This window comes from Arachis hypogaea, chromosome 17 (genome assembly GCF_003086295.3).
Source record: "Arachis hypogaea cultivar Tifrunner chromosome 17, arahy.Tifrunner.gnm2.J5K5, whole genome shotgun sequence".
In the NCBI taxonomy this organism is placed as follows: Eukaryota; Viridiplantae; Streptophyta; class Magnoliopsida; order Fabales; family Fabaceae; genus Arachis; species Arachis hypogaea.
The window spans coordinates 39,771,234-39,792,626 of NC_092052.1; positions in this window are offsets into that span (position 1 = coordinate 39,771,234).

Sequence of the window (21,393 nt, forward strand, 5' to 3'; positions counted from 1 at the left end):
AAATATTGACTCAGCAAGTCAATATGATTTCTCAGAGTCTGAATGGAATGCAAGCTGCATCCAACAGTACTCAAGAGGCTTCTTATGCAGAAGAAGCTTATGATCCTGAAAACCCTGCAATAGCAGATGTGAATTACTTAGGTGAACCTTATGGAAACACCTATAACCCATCATGGAGAAATCATCCAAATCTCTCATAGAAGGATCAAAGGCCTCAACAAGGCTTTAATAATGGTGGAAGAAACAGGTTTAGCAATAGCAAGCCTTTTCCATCATCCACTCAGCAACAGACAGAGAATTCTGAGCAGAATCCATCTAGCTTGGCAAACTTGGTCTCTGATCTGTCCAAGGCCACTGTAAGTTTCATGAATGAAACAAGATCTTCCATTAGAAATTTGGAAGCACAAGTGGGCCAGCTGAGTAAGAGGATCACTGAAATCCCTCCTAGTACTCTCCCAAGCAATACAGAAGAGAATCCAAAAGGAGAGTGCAAGGCCATTGACATAATCAAAATGGCCGAACCCAATGAGGGAGAGGAGGACGTGAATCCCAAGGAGGAAGACCTCCTGGGACGTCCAGTGATCAATAAGGAGCTTCCCTCTGAGGAACCAAAGGACTCTGAGGCTCATCTAGAGACCATAGAGATTCCATTGAACCTCCTTATGCCCTTCATGAGCTCTGATGAGTATTTCTCTTCTGAAGAGAATGAGGATGTTACTGAAGAGCAAACTGCTAAGTTTCTTGGTGCAATCATGAAGCTGAATGCCAAATTATTTGGTATTAAAACTTGGGAAGATGAACCTCCCTTGTTCACCAATGAACTAAATGATCTGGATCAACTGACATTGCCTCAGAAGAGACAGGATCCTGGAAAGTTCATAATACCTTGTACCATAGGCACCATGATCTTTAAGGCTCTATGTGACCTTGGTTCAGGAATAAACCTTATGCCCCTCTCTGTAATAGAGAAACTGGGAATCTATGGGGTGCAAGCTGCTAAAATCTCATTAGAGATGGCAGACAATTCAAGAAAACAGGCTTATGGACAAGTGGACGTGTTAGTAAAGGTTGAAGGCCTTTACATCCCTGCTGATTTCATAATCCTGGATACTGGAAAGGAAGAGGATGAATCCATCATCCTAGGAAGACCTTTCCTAGCCACAGCAAGAGCTGTGATTGATGTGGACAGAGGAGAATTAATCCTTCAATTGAATGAGGACAACCTTGTGTTTACAACTCAAGGATCTCTCTCTGCATCCATGGAGAGGAAGCAGAAAGATCTTCTCTCAAAGCAGAGTCAAACAAAGCCCCCACAATCAAACTCTAAGTTTGGTGTTGAACTCCCATATCCAAACTCTAAGTTTGGTGTTGGAGAGTCTCAACAATGCTCTGAACATCTGTGAGGCTCCATGAGAGCCCACTGTCAAGCTATTGACATTAAAGAAGCGCTTGTTGGGAGGCAACCCAATTTTTATTTATCTAACAATATTTTTCTTAGTTATATGTGTTTATAGGTTCATGATCATGTGGAGTCACAAAATAAATATAGAAATTGAAAACGGAATAAAAAACAACAGAAGAAAAATCACACCCTGGAGGAAGCACTTGCCTGGCGTTCAACGCCAGAACAGAGCATGGTTCTGGCGCTGAACGCCCAAAATGGGCAGTGTCTGGGCGCTGAACGCCCAAAATGGGCATCATCTGGGCGCTGAACGCCAGAAATGCACCCTGGAGAGGAGCTGGCACTGAACGCCCAGAACAAGCATGGTTCTGGCGTTCAACGCCAGAAATGGGCAACAAATGGGCGTTGAACGCCCAAAATGGGCACCAACCTGGCGCTGAACGCCCAGAGTTGTGTGCAAGGGCATTTTACATGCCTAATTTGGTGCAAGGTTGTAAATCCTTGAACACCTCAGGATCTGTGGACCCCACAGGATCATCTCAGGATCTGTGGATCCCACAGTATCATCTCAGGATCTGTGAATCTCACAGGATCCCCACCCACCTCACCCTCTCTCTCTCCATTCATGGTTATCCCTTCTGTTTTCCATTCACCACACACATCCCTCTATCTCCTCCATATCTTCTTCTTCTTCATCTATTCTTTCTTCTCTTGCTCGAGGGCGAGCAATATTCTAAGTTTGGTGTGGTAAAAGTATAAGCTTTTTGTTTTCCATTACCATTAATGGCACCTAAGGCCAGAGAAACCTCAAGAAAGAGGAAAGGGAAGACAAATGCTTCCACCTTTAAGCCATGGGAGATGGAAAGATTCATCTCACAAGCCCATCACTAAGAAAAGGATGGAGCAAACAAGAAAGCACATTCATGGATCTCAACAGGCACATGAAGAAGCTCATCATTAAGAAATTTCGGAGATGCCTCAAATGCATTTTCCTCCACAAAACTATTGGGAGCAAATCAACACCTCCCTAGGAGAATTGAGTTCCAATATGGGACAACTAAGGGTGGAACATCAAGAGCACTCCATCATCCTTCATGAAATAAGAGAAGATCAAAAAGCAATGAGGGAGGAGCAACAAAGACAAGGAAGAGACATAGAAGAGCTCAAGGACATCATTGGTTCCTCAAGAAGGAAATGCCACCATCACTAAGGTGGATTCATTCCTTGTTCTTATTTCTTCTGTTTTTCGTTTTCTATGTTATGTGCTTATCCATGTTTGTGTCTTCATTACATGATCATTAGTAGTTAGTAACTATGTCTTAAAGTTATGAATGTCCTATGAATCCATCACCTCTCTTAAATGAAAAATGTTTTAATTCAAAAGAACAAGAAGTACATGAGTTTCGAATTTATCCTTGAACTTAGCTTAATTATATTGATGTGGTGACAATGCTTCTTATTTTCTGAATGTATGCTTGAACAGTGCGTATGTCTTTTGAAGTTGTTGTTTAAGAATGTTAAATATGTTGGCTCTTGAAAGAATGATGACTAGGAGACATGTTATTTGATAATCTGAAAAATCATAAAAATGATTCTTGAAGCAAGAAAAAGCAGCAAAGAACAAAGCTTGCAGAAAAAAAAATAGGCGAAAAAAAAATAGAAAGAAAAAGAAAAAGCAAGCAGAAAAAGCCAAAAGCTCTTAAAACCAAGAGGCAAGAGCAAAAAGTCAATAACCCTTAAAACCAAAAGGCAAGGGTAAATAAAAAGGATCCCAAGGCTTTGAGCATCAGTGGATAGGAGGGCCTAAAGGAATAAAATCCTGGCCTAAGCGGCTAAACCAAGCTGTCCCTAACCATGTGCTTGTGGCGTGTAGGTGTCAAGTGAAAACTTGAGACTGAGCGGTTAAAGTCAAGGTCCAAAGAAAAAAAAGAGTGTGCTTAAGAACCCTGGACACCTCTAATTGGGGACTTCAGCAAAGCTGAGTCACAATCTGAAAAAGTTCACCCAATTATGCGTCTGTGGCATTTATGTATCCGGTGGTAATACTGGAAAACAAAGTGCTTAGGGCCACGGCCAAGACTCATAAAGAAGCTGTGTTCAAGAATCATCATACTGAACTAGGAGAGTCAATAACACTATCTAAACTCTGAGTTCCTATAGATGCCAATCATTCTGAACTTCAATGGATAAAGTGAGATGCCAAAACTATTCAAGAGGCAAAAAGCTATAAGTCCCGCTCATATGATTGAAGCTCTGTTTCATTGATAGTTTGTATAGTATATTCTCTTCTTTTTATCCTATTTGATTTTCAGTTGCTTGGGGACAAGCAAAAATTTAAGTTTGGTGTTGTGATGAGCGGATAATTTATACGCTTTTTGGCATTGTTTTTAGTATGTTTTTAGTAGGATCTAGTTACTTTTAGGGACGTTTTCATTAGTTTTTATGTTAAATTCACATTTCTGGACTTTACTATGAGTTTGTGTGTTTTTCTGTGATTTCAGGTATTTTCTGACTGAAATTGAGGGACTTGAGCAAAAATCAGATTCAGAGGTTGAAGAAGGACTGCTGATGCTGTTGGATTCTGACCTCCCTGCACTCAAAGTGGATTTTCTGGATCTACAGAACTCGAAATAGCGCGCTTCCAATTGCGTTGGAAAGTAGACATCCAGGGCTTTCCATCAATATATAATAGTCCATACTTTGGCCAAGAATAGACGATTCAAACTGGCGTTCAACGCTAGATCTCTGCCCAATTCTGGCGTCCAGCGCCAGAAAAGGATCCAAAACCAGAGTTGAACGCCCAAACTGGCACAAATACTGGCGTTCAACTCCAAGAAGGACCTCTACATGTACAACACTCAAGCTCAGCCCAAGCACACACCCAGTGGGCCCCGGAAGTGGATTTATGCATCAATTACTTATTTCTGTAAACCCTAGTGACTAGTTTATTATAAATAGGACCTTTTACTATTGTATTAGACATCTTTGGACGCCTGGTTCTTAGATCAGAGGGGCTGGCCATTCGGCCATGCCTGGACCTTTCACTTATGTATTTTCAATGGTAGAGTTTCTACACTCCATAGATTAAGGTGTGGAGCTCTGCTGTTCCTCAAAGATTAATGCAAAGTACTACTGTTTTCTATTCAATTCATCTTATTTCGCTTCTAAGATATTCATCTGCTCTTCAACCTGAATGTGATGAACGTGACAATCATCATCATTCTCTATGAACGCGTGCCTGACAACCACTTCCGTTCTACCTTCGACTGAATGAGTATCTCTTAGATCTCTTAATCGGAATCTTCGTGGTGTAAGCTAGAATGATGGCGGCATTCAAGAGAATCCGGAAAGTCTAAACCTTGTCTGTGGTATTCCGAGTAGGATTCAATGATTGAATGACTGTGACGAGCTTCAAACTCGCGATTGCTGGGCGTAGTGACAGACGCAAAAGGATAGTAAATCCTATTCCAGTATGATCGAGAACCGACAGATGAATAGCCGTGCCGTGACAGGGTGCGTTGACCATGTTCACTGAGAGGATAGGATGTAACCATTGACAAGGGTGATGCCTCCAGACGATTAGCCGTGCCGTGACAGGGCATTTGGATCATTTTCCCGAGAGAAGACCGAAAGTAGCCATTGACAATGGTGATGCATCACATAAAGCCAGCCATGGAAAGGGGTAAGACTGATTGGATGAAGATAGCATGAAAGCAAAGGTTCAGAGGAACGAAAGCATCTCTATTCGTTTATCTGAAACTCTCACCAATGATTTACATAAGTATTTCTATCCCTATTTTATTAACTATTTTCGAAAACCTCATTACTATTTTATATCCGCCTGACTGAGATTTACAAGGTGACCATAGCTTGCTTCGTACCAACAATCTCCGTGGGATTCGACCCTTACTCACGTAAGGTATTACTTGGACGACCCAGTGCACTTGCTGGTTAGTTGTGCGAAGTTGTGAACCATGGTATTGGCATCATGTTTTTGGCGCCATTACCAGGGAAAGAAAGAGCGATGAATTTTACATAATCAAAGTGTAATCACAATTTTTGCGCACCACTAAACCAGATTTGTCTCCTTGCTTCCTACGAGACAAAAACAAACAGATTTATCAGAATCATAATTTTTCAACTAAACTTAAATCCAACATACCCAAACTGTTCCTCAATGAACAGAACCTATCTTCACACAAAGGTTTAGTGAATATATCAGCAAGCTGTTCTTCGAATTTCACAAATTGAATATCAATAGTACCTTTTTGCACATGTTCTCTAATAAAATGATATCTAACTTCAATGTGCTTAGTTCTAGAGTGCAGAGTAGGATTTTTAGAAATGTTTATTTGCACTCATATTATCACAAAATAAAGGTATGCTATTGATTTTCAATTTATAATCCTCTAATTGAGTTTTTAACTAAATTAATTGAGAACAACAAGCAGAGGCAGATATGTATTCAGCTTCAGCCATGGATAAAGCAACAGTGGCTTGTTTCTTACTTGACCACATGTTTAGTGAGCTTCCGAGGAAGCAACATATTCCGAATGTGCTTCTTCTATCCACCCGATCTCCCGCATAATCTGTATCACAAAACCCTACTGCACAAAAATCATTAGATCTAGGATACCATAAGCCATAGTCACATGTTCCCTTAATGTATCTAATGATTCTTTTGACGACGAAAAGATGGGATTCTTTAGGGTGAGATTGAAACCTTGAACATACACCCACACTTTGAACAATATCCGGCCTAAAGGATGTAAGATATATGAGTGAACCAATCATTCCTCTATACCGTGTTTCATCCACATCTTTGCCATTTTCATCCTTTTCAAGTTTAGTATTTGGATGCATAGGTGTTCTCATTGGTTTGGAATTTTCAAAGCCAAATTTCTTGATTAATTCTTTTGCATATTTACTTTGGTAAATAAAAATACCACTAGGAGTTTGTTTGATTTGGAGACCAAGAAAGAAAGTTAATTCTCCCATTAAACTCATTTCAAACTCACTAGTAATAAGTTTTCCAAACTCTTCACACAAGGTTTCATTGGCCGAACTAAAGACTATGTCATCCACATAAACTTGAACAAGCAAAATATCATCATTAGATTCTTTTATAAATAAAGTAGTATCGGTGGTACCCCTTTGAAACTTATTTTCCAACAAGAAGGCACTAAGCCTTTCATACCAAGCTCTTGGAGCTTACCTAAGGCCATAAAGAGCCTTTGATAATTTAAAAACATGATTTGAAAATTCTTTACTTTCAAAACCGAGGGGTTGAGCCACAAATACTTCCCTATCTATAAAATCATTAAGGAAAGCACATTTAACATCCATTTGGAACATTCTAAAGCCCTTATGGGCAGCATAGGCAAGAAGCAACCTAATTGCTTCCATTCTAGCTACCGGGACAAATGACTCATCAAAATCAATGCCTTCCTCTTGATCGTAACCTTGGGCCACTAATCTAGCCATGTTACGAACAACACTACCATCCTCACCCAATTTATTTTTAAAGATCCACTTTGTACCGGTTACCTTCTTACGATTTGGATTTGGTACAAGTGTCCAAATCTTATTCTTTTCAAATTGAGCTAGCTCTTCTTCCATGGATTTGACCCAAGAGGGGTCTTCAAGAGCTTGTTTCACGTTGAGAGGTTCCGATAGGGACAAGAAGGCAACATTGCTAGGTTCTAATTGCTTCTTGCTTGAGGATCTAGTGTGTACGCCTTGGGAAAGATCACCAATGATAAAATCATGGGGGTAACCCTTTGATGAGTTCATATTTTCCGATATATTTTGGCTTGATTTGAATGGATTCTAGCACATGAACTCACACTTAATCACCAAAATAGCATGCTTTTGTGTTTGATCCCTAAATTGATTCTAAATGTGAAAACATGCATTTTAATGCTTAGATTAGTGATTTTTAATTCCACTTTTATGTCATTCGATGCTGTGATATGGTTTGTGAGTGATTTCAGGCCTTAGAGGCAAGAATGGGTGGCTAAAAGTGGAAGAAAGCATGTACAAGGGAGAAAACATGAAGAAAACAAGGAAAAGCACACACAGCAAAGTGTGCGTATGCACAACCCTACGTGCGTGCGCACAAGCAAGAATTTCCATGTGTGCGTGCACACACACACCTGTGCGTACGCACAGGTCAACTTTAAGCCAAGTCACAGGTCCCTGCACGTGATTGCATTAATGAAACACGTGCTGCGCGAATTTAGAGGCTTTTGGCTCATTTTTGGAAGGCTGAAATGCTGAATGGGAGTGCTATATAAAGGGGAAATCAACATGTTTGAAGAGAGCTCACTGAGATAGTTTTTTTTCATAGTATTAGGAGTAGGAGTAGTGTAGATAGCAGAATGCTCTCCTAGGGTTTTCATTTCTATCTCCATTGTAGTATTTTATAGCAAGCTTTTCTTTTGGATTTTGCTTCTTTAATTGTAAGTACTCTCAATTCCCTCTTTAATTACATTGTGTTTACTTTCATATCCTTTTGGTTCAAGTTACTTGTTCATATTTGCAATTTTATGTTTCTTGAAGTTTTGATCAATGACTTTTATATTCCATGCTTCCTTTATGTTTGATTGCTTGTTTATGTTTGGTTTTGTTGATAATTGGTTATAGTTTTCCATCTTACTTTGCAATTTTCCATGTTTTACTTTTATGCACACAAGATGTTTATGAAAATGCCAACTCTAGATTTTGAGTAGATGTTCCCACCTTGACTTGTGGTTTGAGTTCCTAGGATACTAGAGTCATAATGTCCGACATTTAGTGGTAATTCTTGGGTAGTTAGTTGATTCTTGTATCCATTGACGCTAGCCTTTTATCAACTAGTTTGGTAAGTTGGTTAGGACTTATGGATTAAGGTCAATTATGCTTGCTTGACTTACTCCTCGATGGCTGGGGTTGACTAGGCGAGATTGACTCATCATAATTACCATAGTTGTGGTTATGGCGATGATAGGATTCTTTGGATCCTCATTCCCAAGTCAAGGCCCTTCTGTTTACTTGCATTAATTACAATTTTGCTCGTTTCTTTGTTCTTTGATTTCTTAGTTCTTTTAATCTTTAGTTCTTTGATTTGCACAAAACCCCCCATTTTTGTCCTCTCTACAACCGAAAGTGTAAAATTTCATTTGCATTCCTAGGGAGAATGACCCGAGGTTTCATTACTCTCAGTTAATTTGAATTAGAAATATTAAACTTTGATTGAGAGGATTGTTTGTTGGTTTAGGCTATACTTGCAACGAATATATTCTATTTTGAGAAATTCTAGATCGACAACAAATCATCTCATCACCCTTCAAAATCTTCTATTCTCTTGGCCTTTGAGGTAAGGTTCTTCCTTGATGAGCTTCAGCAGACTGTTCTGTTCCAGATTCTCTGACTGGTTCAGGAGACAAAACTGAAATGTCTCCTCCATCCTGATAAGACATTTCTTGACGGACAGGTTCTTCACTTGGGACAGTTTTGGGACTTTCTTGACTTGGTTGATGATTTATAGCAGCTTCACTTCCTGTATCATCATCTAAAAGGGCACTGGAAATTGAATTAGTATCACAAAAGGACACATGTATGGATTCCTCTATGGTTCTATGTTCCTTGAGGTAAATTCTAAATGCTTTGCTAGTGGTGGAGTGACGATAGGACTTTTGCCAGTAAAGAAATTCATAAATATATTTTCATTGTAAGTATAGTTTCTAAACCAGCAAAGAATCCGTTCGTACAAAAGTTTGGTTGTCACAAGTAACAAAACCCAATAAAATTTATAACCAAAGTATTTAAACCTCAGGTCGTCTCTCAAGGAATTGCAGGGAAGTATGATTTATTATTGGTTATGGAAAAGTATCTTTTTGGGTTTTTAAAATAGGGGACAAGAAAATAAATTGGCAAGAAAGTAAATTAATAACTAGAAAAGCTCTTGGCAAGGTATGAGAACTGGAAATCCCATCCTAGTTATCCTTATCAGGTGTAATGAGAATTGTTTATTGCTCCCACTTAGTTAACCCTTACTAAATAAAGGAAAGTCAAGTGGACTAATCAACTTGATTCCTTAAGTCCTAGTCAACTCCTATGGAAAGACTAGCTTTAGAGGGATCCAAATCAATCAGCAATTTCTAATTTTCAATCAACCGCTGAGTTTGACAACTCAAATGTCACCAATTACTTATCCAAAGCCAAAAGGGAAAAATCCAAATTATTTATATCAAAATTAAAGAAAGCAATCATAAATATGAAATACCTCAAATTATATTAAATAAAAATATCAATTCTAACATGGAAAAGTTCATAAACCAAATTGGGAAAGTAACTAAACTAAGTGATAAAGTAAATACGAGTAGAAGAGAAATTAAATTAAAAGAACATTGAAATACGAGTAGAAGAGAAATTAAATTAAAAGAACATTGAACCTGGTATGAAGAAATAACCATAAACTAAGAGAAATCCTAATCCTAAAACCTAAGAGAGAGGAGATAGCCTCTCTCTCTAGAAAACTACATCTAAAACCTAAAATTGTGAATTATGAATTGTTGTATAAATGAATGGATTGATTCCCCCACTTTATAGCCTCCAATCTATGTTTTCTACGCCAAAAACAGGGTCAAAAACAGCCTAAAAATCGCCCCCAGCGATTTTTGATACGTACAGGTCGCTGCAAAGTCACATGCGTGGATTGGATTTTTGTCAGGTCACACGTGCGCATGATCCACGCGTTCGTGTCATCTATCTTCAAGAAAGCTATGGAAAATTATATATCGTTGCGAAGCCTCAGATGTTAGCTTTCCAATGCAACTAGAACCGCATTATTTGGACCTTTGTAGCTGAAGTTATGGTCGATTTAGTACCAAGAGGTCAGGCTGGACAGTTTTAGCAGTTCCTTCAGTTTCTTGTATTCCTTCCACTTTTGCATGCTTCCTTTCCATCCTCTAAGCCATTCCTGCCCTATAAACCTTGAAAACACTTAACACACATATCACAGCATTGAATGGTAATACGAGAGGATTAAACATAGCAATTATGAGGCCAAAGTAGCATGTTTTCAATCATAGCACAAAATCAGGAAGGAAAACGTAAAACATGCGAATTGTATGAATAAGTGTGAGAATATTGGATAAAATCCACTAGATTAAGCACAGGATAAACCCTAAAAATGGGGTTTATCAACCTCCCCACACTTAAACATTAGCATGTCCTCATGCTAAGCTCAAGAGAAGCTATAAGGGTAAAGAGGAATGGTAGAGAGTATGAAATGCAACCTATCTATGTGAATGCAACTACATGAAAAATGTTTCTACCTACTTGTTGAAAAGTAAATAAACCTTTCAAGAACAAATATGAACTGGATTTCACTAATTCAAATCATAAAAATGAAGTACAAATAGACTTGCAGAAGAAAATAGCTCATGAAAGCCGGGAACAAAGAATCGAGCATTGAACCCTCATCGGAAGTGTATACACTCTAATCACTTAAGTGTTTAAGGTTCGATTCTCTCAATTCTCTACTAATCTTGATTTCTAAGACTTTCTCTTCTTCTAACAATTAACAAAAATTTAATACACAAAATACACATATCAAGAGGTCTTTTAAGGGTTGTAATGGGTCAGGGTCAAGGTAGGATTGTATTTGGTCAAGTGGACTAAAATCTAAATCCTTAATTAACCTAAACTTCCCACCTAACTTAGGACAATCTATGTAATTACAATGCAAAATTTAACTGCCCATTAACTATGTTTACCACACATTCATGCATCCCAAATTTAAGTACAACTCATATGCATTGATATTATTACTTAACTTGGGGCATTTTGTCCCCTTTTATTATTTGCTCTTTTTCTTTTTTTTTTTATTTTTCTTTTCTTTTGTTTTTCTCAATGCATACGATCAAGATATTGAATGTAAGAATATATGCTCAACTATTGTTTTGCAAATTTTCACAAGAATACACAACACCCAATTCTCAAACCAAATGTTTTCAATCCCAATTTTCCCACACTTAAATCATGAACACTTTCACTAGTCTAAGCTAACCTAGGATTCAAATTTAGGACATTATTATTTTCTGCTTAGAGTTAATGATGTGCTAAAATAAAGAACAAATGGGGTGAAATAGGCTCAAATTGGTTTGCAAAGGATAATGAAAGGTAAGGCCATATGGTATGTAAGCTCAGTGAAATAAGGCCTCAATCACATAAGTGCATGCATACATTAAACAATAGAAATATAGAATTAAGCAAGACAAAGATCACAATTTTAGAGAGAACAACACACACCAAAATAATAAAATATTGGTTGATAAGATGCAACCAATCAAGTAGGCTCAAAATCTCACTGGTTTTGTGTGTTCAAGCTCTAAAATCATGTTCCAAATTAAAATTTCTTCAAACAAGTTTTTCAAAAAGTTTAATTCAAATTAGTGAAATGCTATAAAAAGTTTCTTGAAAAAGAAAATATTACTTCAACCAAGTAGTAGCTATATGCACAAAATCAAACAAATATGCAAACAAACATGCAAATGCAACAATTAACAAGGAAAATAAAATATTGGTGTTGAAATAGGAAATGACTAACCCATGGAAGTCGGTATCGACCTCCCCACACTTAAAGATTGCACCGTCCTCGGTGCATGCTGAGATGTGCAGGTAGACGGGTTGCTACACTAATGCTTTTCTCCAAAAATTGTGCAGCAGACTTGTTTGTCTCCCCATGTAAAAGTTTTCTATTTCCCTTCCTCGGTGGCCATCCTGAAAGAAGAGGAAAAAGAAGAAAAGTAACCAAAAAATAAAGATAGGAAACAAATAAAATATGGTTGGGTTAATGCCAAATGATGAGAGTCTCGACTACATGGTAGCTACAACATGCAAGTGAGAAAACAGTAGAAGCACATGGCATATCAATAGTGCAAAAATTGCAATAATGGGGAAGAGAGTGTGGGTAATACAAGATAGTATAAGTGCATATCAATGCAAATGGAAAGCAAGTATCATAAAAGAGTAGCATTGACTTATGAAGAATAATATCCAATCAGAATAAAACAAGTCATGAAGCACCAGAATAACTCAGGAAAAGATGCAACAGTTGAATAAGAAAATTTAACACTAATGGAAAAATAAAAATAAGCACAAAATTAAAATGCGATGAATGAACGTATGCAAATAAATTAAGTAAAATAGAATGACAAAGAATAAGGATGAGAAGTTAAAGAATTAAAGAAGAAAGTGAGAAAGGAGGAAAAAAGAAGTAGAAAAGAGAGAAGAGATGAGAAGAATGGAATCTGCGAAGCGACGTGTAAGCGTTGCCCACGTGACGCGTAAGCGTCGTCCACGCTTACGCGTGGGTGAGCAAGAATCCTAGTGACGTGTACGCGTGACCACTGGTTGTGCTAAACGCACAATACCAGCACTAAGGCAGCACAACTCTCGGCAAAATCACCCATTGACGCCGATCTGGCGATCCACGTGTACGCGTCGCTGACACTTACGTGTGGGGTGACTAAAATACGGGTGACGCGCACGCCTCACCCACGCGTATGCATGGGTTAGCTCGTGCGCAAGGCACCCTTCCTGCACAGCTCCCGCATAACTTTCTGTAAGGTTTAGCGTCGCATGTGACGCGTGCGCGTGGTTCACGCGCACGCATGGGACGTGCTTTTCTCCTTTTTTTATGCAGTATGCAGAATGCAAAATGCAGATCCTGATACGGATGTTATGAATGATACTATGGAAAATAAAATAAAATAAAACTAAAAACAAACAAAATAAAATTAAGATTGACAAGGAACGATCATACCACGGTGGGTTGTCTCCCACCTAGCACTTTTAGTTAGAGTCCTTAAGTTGGACATTTGATGAGCTCCTTGTTATGGTGGCTTGTGCTTGAACTCATCCAGAAATCTCTACCAATATTTGCAGTTCCAATAGCCTCTGGGGTCCCAAACTAGGCACGTAAAGCCTTCGAGCAAGTCAAAGCAGGTTTTCAGGCTCCAAGGGTGTTTATTATCAAAATAAATTCCAGGATCCCAAACCTTGCTCTTGTACCCATCTTAGCTTTTATCTGCATTGTTCCAGCCGGGCGGTATACAACCTGAATTTTCACTGAGACACCCGAGCATCTTCCAAATCCATTAAATCGAGCTCTATACCAATCCTTTTACTTCCAATTGGAGCGTGGAACCGTATTGAACTTTGGATACCAACTTCTATTACTAACCATCTCCCTCTTACTCTTAAAGCCACAAAGAGCTCTAAGCTAGCCATCGGTTTCAAGCAAACCATATTCAAGTGAAAAGGTAAAGATAAAGGCTAAGGATTTTACCCATTTGAAGTTTGTATTGGGTGGTAATGGCCGTGAGAGAGGTGTTTCCAGTGGTATTTCAAGCTCCACATCCTCGTACTCCTCTGTGAATTCTTTCAACTCCTGACAAATCTCTTCAACTGCAACCACATCTGGATCAAAGTCTTCAATATCTTCCTCGTCACTCAAGTCATAAGTTGGAGGTTGGAAAAAGTCTACCTACACATCATCTTCGTATTCACTTAGGGAAGAGTCTTCTAGCTCAAAGAGTTCAATTGTGACTGCAGGTTCTTCACTAGGAGAGCTTGATTCATGATCATGATTATTAAGGGAACTCGCTTCTTGATCTGTTCCGTCCAATTCTTCATAAAGTACATGCTTCGGGGGTTGTGCACTATCCTCCTTAGCATCGGTTGCAAATTTCTTAACGGAATTCTCTACAATTCTTGATATCCATAGAGGTTCAGCGTCTCCTAAGTCTTCAACCAATTTTTCTTCTTCAATAATTGCAGCTTCCTCCACTTGTTCCAGTACAAAGTTATGTTCCGTACTGTTAATCGGAGCTTCCAGTGTCTCCTTCGTACTGGGGGCTAATCGATTTATCGCTTGCTCTAATTGATGAAGGGTTGCCTGAAATTGGTTCACTGTGTCCTTGAGAGGATCATGTGATTCTTGGTTCGATGGACATGGATATGGTGCATATGGAAGTGGTGGTTCTTGGGAGTAATTGGATTGGAATTGGGATGGATAAGGATTAGGGGCATATGGAGGTGAATGGTTGTGGTTGGCTTGTAAGTATGGTGTTTCGAAGCTATGTTGAGGAGGTGGTTTATAGGCATATGATGGGGCTTGTTGGTAAGTACAAGGGGATCCACCATATCTATCATCTTGGCATACACCTCGGAATGGCTCTTGACCATAGTAAACTGGTGGAGGTTGGTTGTCACGAGAAGGTCCACCATAACTATTGTCTTGGCATGCATTGTAGAATGGTCGTTGTCCATGGTATCTTGGAAGGTGTTGTTGCCGAAAGGGTTGATCAGATCCTCGTGGCTCCTTTCATCTTTGATTGTTCTGACCTTGATGCATGTTCCTATTATAGCTTCCATTCCTTACAACAACATTGGAACCAAACTTAAAGCCAGAGGGGTGAGAACTCATAGTAGCTAATAAAAATTAAAAACAAAAATAAAAACAGAAACAAATAAACAGCAAAAGAAAATATTTACAATAACCAATAATAAGGCGCACAATTACAATTCCCCAGCAACGGCGCCATTTTGACGATAGGACTTTTGCCAGTAAAGAAATTCACAAATATATTCTCGTTGTAAGTATAGTTTCTAAACCAGCAAAGAATCCGTTCGTACAAAAGTTTGGTTGTCACAAGTAACAAAATCCAATAAAATTTATAATCGAAGTATTTAAACCTCGGGTCGTCTCTCAAGGAATTGCAGGGAAGTATGATTTATTATTGGTTATGGAAAAGTATCTTTTTAGGTTTTTGAAATAGGGGACAAGAAAATAAATTGGCAAGAAAGTAAATTAATAACTAGAAAAGCTCTTGGCAAGGTATGAGAACTGGAAATCCCATCCTAGTTATCCTTATCAGGAGTGATGAGAATTGTTTATTGCTCCCACTTAGTTAACCCTTACTAAATAAAGGAAAGTCAAGTGGACTAATAAACTTGATTCCTCAAGTCCTAGTCAACTCCTATGGAAAGACTAGCTTTAGAGGGATCCAAATCAATCAGTAATTTCTAATTTTCAATCAACCGCTGAGTTTGACAACTCAAATATCACCAATTACTTATCCAAAGCCAAAAGGGAAAAATCCAAATTATTTATATCAAAATTAAAGAAAGCAATCATAAATATAAAATACCTCAAATTATATTAAATAAAAATATCAATTCTAACATGGGAAAGTTCATAAACCAAATTGGGAAAGTAACTAAACTAAGTGATAAAGTAAATACGAGTAGAAGAGAAATTAAATTAAAGGAACATTGAACATGGTATGAAGAAATAACTATAAACTAAGAGAAATCCTAATCCTAAAATCTAAGAGAGAGGAGAGAGCTTCTCTCTCTAGAAAACTACATCTAAAACCTAAAATTGTGAATTATGAATTATTGTATAAATGAATAGATTGATTCCCCCACTTTATAGCCTCTAGTCTATGTTTTCTGGGCCGAAAACTGAGTCAAAAATAGCCTAAAAATTGCCCCCAGCGATTTCTGATACGTACAGGTCGCTGCAAAGTCACACGCGTGGATTGGATTTTTGACAGGTCACGCGTGCGCGTGATCCATGCGTGCGCATCATTTATCTTCGAGGAAGCTATAGAAAATTATATATCGTTGCGAAGCCTCAGATGTTAGCTTTCCAATGCAACTAAAACTGTGTCATTTGGACCTTTGTAGCTCAAGTTATGGTCGATTTAGTACCAAGAGGTCAGGCTGGACAGTTTTAGCAGTTCCTTCAGTTTCTTGTATTCCTTCCACTTTTGCATGCTTCCATTCCATCCTCTAAGCCTTGCCCTATAAACCTTGAAAACACTTAACACACATATCACATCATCAAATGGTAATAAGAGAGGATTAAACATAGTAATTATAAGGCCAAAGTAGTATGTTTTCAATCATAGCACAAAATCAGGAAGGAAAATGTAAAACATGCGAATTGTATGAATAAGTGTGAGAATAATGGATAAAATCCACTAGATTAAGCACAGGATAAACCCTAAAAATGGGGTTTATCATGGAGTATCCAACAAACATTCCTTCATAGGATTTTGGATCAAATTTTCCAAGATTTTCTTTATTGTTAAGTACAAAACATTGGCATCCAAAAATGTGAAAATACTTAAGATTAGGTGGGGTTCCTTTCCATAGCTCATAAGGAGTTTTCTTTAATCCTTTTCGCATGATAGTCCTATTCAAAATATAACAAGCTGTATTTACAGCTTTAGCCCACAAAAATTTTAGAATATCATTTTACAAAGCATAACCCTAGTCATTTCTTGAAGGCTTCTATTCCTTCTTTCAACTACCCCATTTTTTTTAGGAGTTCTAGGACATGAAAAGTTATGTGCAATTCTAAAATCATCACAGAATTTTTCAAAATCTTGATTTTCAAATTCTTTTATATGATCACTTCTTAAGTGGGCAATTTTCAAATCTTTTTTCATTTTGAATCCTTTTACAAAGAGTTGAAAAAGCATGGAAAGCATCATTCTTATGAGCTAGGAAGAATACCCAACCGAATCTAGAGTAGTCATCCATCACCACCAAACTATAGTGTTTACCTCCTAAACTTTGAGTTCTAGTTGGACCAAAAAGATCAATATACAACATTTTCAATGGCCTCTTAGTCGAGATTCCATCTTTTGGTTTAAAAGAGGATTTTACTTGTTTGCCTAATTGACAAGCATCACAAGTAATATCCTTATCAAATTTAACGTTAGGAATACCTCTCACCAAGTTTTTCTTAACAAGCTTAGAAATTTGGAACATTCTTACATGACCTAATTTCTTATGCCATAGCCATTTTTCAGATTCAAGTGATGTAAAGCATGTTACTTTTTTATCTTTTAAATCCTCAAGAGTTAATCCATACACATTATTACACCTTTTAGCTTCAAACAAGATTTCTCCAGATTTTTCATAAATAACTAAGCAATCCAATTTCCTAAAAATAACTTCATAAGCAAGATCACATAATTGGCTAATGCTTAGTAAATTATGTTTCAGCCCATAAACAAGTAAAACATCATTTATGAAGGATGAAAAACTCTTACCAACTTTACCTATGGCCACTATCTTTCCTTTTACATTATCACCGAAAGTGACAAACCCTCCATCATACTCATCAAGCTTAATGAAGAAGGTTGCCTTTTCGGTCATATGCCTAGAGCATCCACTATCCATATACCACATGTTGTCCTTTCGTTTGGATGCTAGGCACACCTACAAAATAAGCTCAAGTGACCTTAGGTATCCAAATCTTTTTGGATCCTTTGACGTTAAACCATCTTCTTTGTCCCAAGTCATTATAGTCACAAACAATTTTACAAACTTTGTTTCCAATCATTCTTTCACCAAAGAAACACTGAATAGGAAAGTGTCCATTCCGGTTGCATAATCTACAAAATCTACGAGTTGCTGTTTTTACAAAGCTTGTTGGGTTTTGAAACCTTACATCGTTTGAAGATGATGCCATGTTTGTAAAAGAAGGTTTTTCAACAAATTTTGCAGTTTTATGAAAACCCAATCCAGCTTTATCATAAAGAGGTTTTTGACTAGCCAATAGTTGATTTAAATTTTCTGAACTTTGAGCAAAGGTGGCTAAGTCCTCTTTGAGTCTTTTTACCTCTTTGAGCAGCTTCTCATTTTCTTCAAAACAATTTAGATATGCAACCACAGAATACTATTTTTCACACCCTTTTATTTCAGCTTTCAACCGCTTGTTTTCTTCAACAAAATTAATAGCGGTTTCAGCTTCTCTCAATTTTTCTTTTAGAAAACCATTTTCAGCTTTAAGAATTTCGATTTGAGACTCAAGATTTTGGTTTTCATTAAAAAAATATCTAATCTTTTCAAAAAGATTATCTATCATGAGATGAAGGTCTTTCGTGACAGGGTTATGAAAGACTACCTGCTCTACGTGATCTGCCATGAGGCAAGTTTGAGACTTGATTTTTTATTCTTCATCTTCATCAGAATCGTTTTCCAGGTCTTCCCAAGAGGCCATCAGTTCTTTCTTCTTTTCCTTCTTTGGCTTCTCCTCCTTCTTCAGTTTAGGGCAATCAGATTTGAAGTGCCCAGCCTCTTTGCAGTTGTAGCAGATCACTTTACTGAAATCTTTCTTTGGTTTCCTTGAGCTGCTTCCTTTGCTTCTTTTCTTTCGTTTCACCATTTTCCTGAATTTCTTAGCAAACAAAACAAAATCATTTTCAGATGAGTTATCACTGGATTCATCATCCAGAGGGTTAGTAACAGATTTGAGAGCTATTCCTTTCTTTTTTGTATCTTTTTTCAAATTTGTGTTTTCAAAGGCAAGTAAATTTCCTCTCAAATCATCATAAGTCATAGAATCAAGATCACTACTCTCAGATATCACTATTGACTTAGTTTCCCACTCTTTTGTGAGACTTCTCAAAATTCTCCTCAAAAGCACAGACTCAGGATATGTGATCCCCATAGCATCAAAGCCATTGATGATGATGTTGAATCTTTCAAATAGTTCAACTATCGATTCTCCTTCCTTCATTGAGAACATTTCATATTCTCTGTTCAGCATGTCTATTCTGGTCTTCTTTACAAGGGTTGTACCTTCATGAGTAATTTGAACTGTGTCCCAGATTTCCTTTGCCGTTGTGCATCTTGATACCCATCGGTACTCCACGAAGCTGATCGCACAGTTGAGCAAGTTGATAACTTTGGCATTGAGCTCTACCTTTTTTTTGTCTTCTTCTGTCCAACGGGCTTCATTTTTGAGAGAAACCACCCCATTAGCTCCTGTAGTGGTTGGAAATTTTGAGGACCTTTTAGGATTATCTTCCAGAGTCTGTAATATACTGATTGAGCAAAAATTGTCATTCTTTCCTTCCAATAAGTATTGTTCTTTCCATTAAAGGGATGAGGTCTGTTGCTTGACTGTCCTTCTGTCAGAGTGTAGACCACCAGGTTTGAGCCACTGTTATCTGCCATCAGGATCTTTTCTCCAAGATGCAAAGCTTGATCTCTTTGAGACCAAGCTCTGATACCAATTGATGGTAATTAGTGGCTAGAGAAGGGGGGTTGAATTTTAGCCCCTTTTCGCCGAGTGTTACTTTCTGTCCTTTGAAATAGCCTCAGGAGATTTTTCTTCTTTTTGTCTCATAACTAGTCAAGAGACATTTGCTTTTTGTTTCATAACTAGTCAGGAGATATTTTTCAATTTTGTCTCCTACGCAACAGAAACAGTAATGGAGTAGAAGAGAGAGAGAGAGAGAGAGAGAGAGAGAGAGAGAGAAAGAGAGAGAGAGAGAGAGAGAGAGAGAGAGAGAGAGAGAGAGAGAAACACACCAAGAAGTATCCTGGTTTAGCTGCTAAGTGCAATGTAGCCTACATCCAGTCTCCATCACAACAATGATGGAATTCACTATAATCATCTTGATTATAAACACCAATTCTCCCTAGGAACTACCCTTTCTATCAGGGACATGTCCAGAATCTATCCCCAATCCTGAACATGACTTGGTTACCTACCAAGCTTTCAACTGCTAAGTGCTAACCCAACTTGCAAGGGAATTCAAATAGACTTATGATACACAACACAGATGTACAAAGGACCTCTAAGACATCCATGACTTTTTCTTTAATTTTGTACACTCTGCCTTTTTTTACTCATTGGCTTTTTCTTACAAACCTCACAATGTTTGCCTTTTTCACCACGAGACTCAGACAGACAAAACTAAAGAAAATACAAAATGAAACACATTGAAGGAGAAGAACTTCTGTTAGTTTGGGTAGCTATGAGAACTCTGTGCTTTCTCTCCTTGTCTCAAGCCTTGGCCGTTCACCCTTATTATAGAAAGGAAAGCTTCTAAGGTTGAAACGGTTCAACCGAGCCAACTTCTTCTTGTTCAAACACCAAAACTGGTTCGGGTAAAGAGAAGAGAGAGGGAAAACCGAAATCAAATCAACATGCAATTACCTCTCTCTCATCCCTTCTCATCAAGCTTCATCAATCTGAGCTTTCTATCTTGACTTTGTCCCCAAGAAAGATTTCTGACCCTTGATGAACCATTTATCTTTGACATCTCTATCTGCTCTAGTTTTGCTTCTTCCTCCACGTAGCTATAGTAGCAACCTTCTGTGATGGATGAACAAAAAGTAGAGACAAGCTTCACTTCAGAGATCTTCCTCTCTGACCGAAACTGATTGATACCATTTGAGGCATGGAGATCTTGAAGCTTCTTCACCACATCTTACCTTTTGTGAAAAAGATCTCAGCCACACCATGCCTTGGATCTTCTTTTTGCAACGGCCATCATCACCTTTGTAACACCCTACCATACAGAGTCTTATGCTTAAGTCATAATTCAGAGATGGCAAGGTATTACGACCTCTAAAACCAAAATTTAGTACGTTTAGTAGTATGAATAATTGATTATAACTAGGAGCCTTTATAGAAAAAGGGGTAAACAAAAACCGTAACTCGAAAGCGCAACACTCCGATCGATAACGTAACGAACGGGGATAAGCTAACGCGAGATCATATATATAGAAAGGAGTGTCAAAAACAGGAATATCAAGACTCAAAATCCGGCCGCGAAGATAACCGGCCTGAGCATAGCAATATATACATATGATAAAATAAGGGAAACCCCAAAGGAAACCCAAAGGGACACAAATACCGAAAACCTATTCTCCAAAAATCACCTCTAGAAGGAGTCATCACAGTTTGTATTATTTAATGGAGATAAAAGAATCTAAACAAGATATATAAACCAAAACAGAGCCCCGAGAACAAAGATCTTCGCTAATCCAGAAGTCTCCAGCATGCCTCAACGAGAAGCCTCGCGTCCTGCATCTGAAAACCACAAAATCCGCATGGGTGAGAACCAGAGGTCCTCAGCATGGTAACAGCTTCCACATATATAATACATAATAATAGAGGAAAGCCG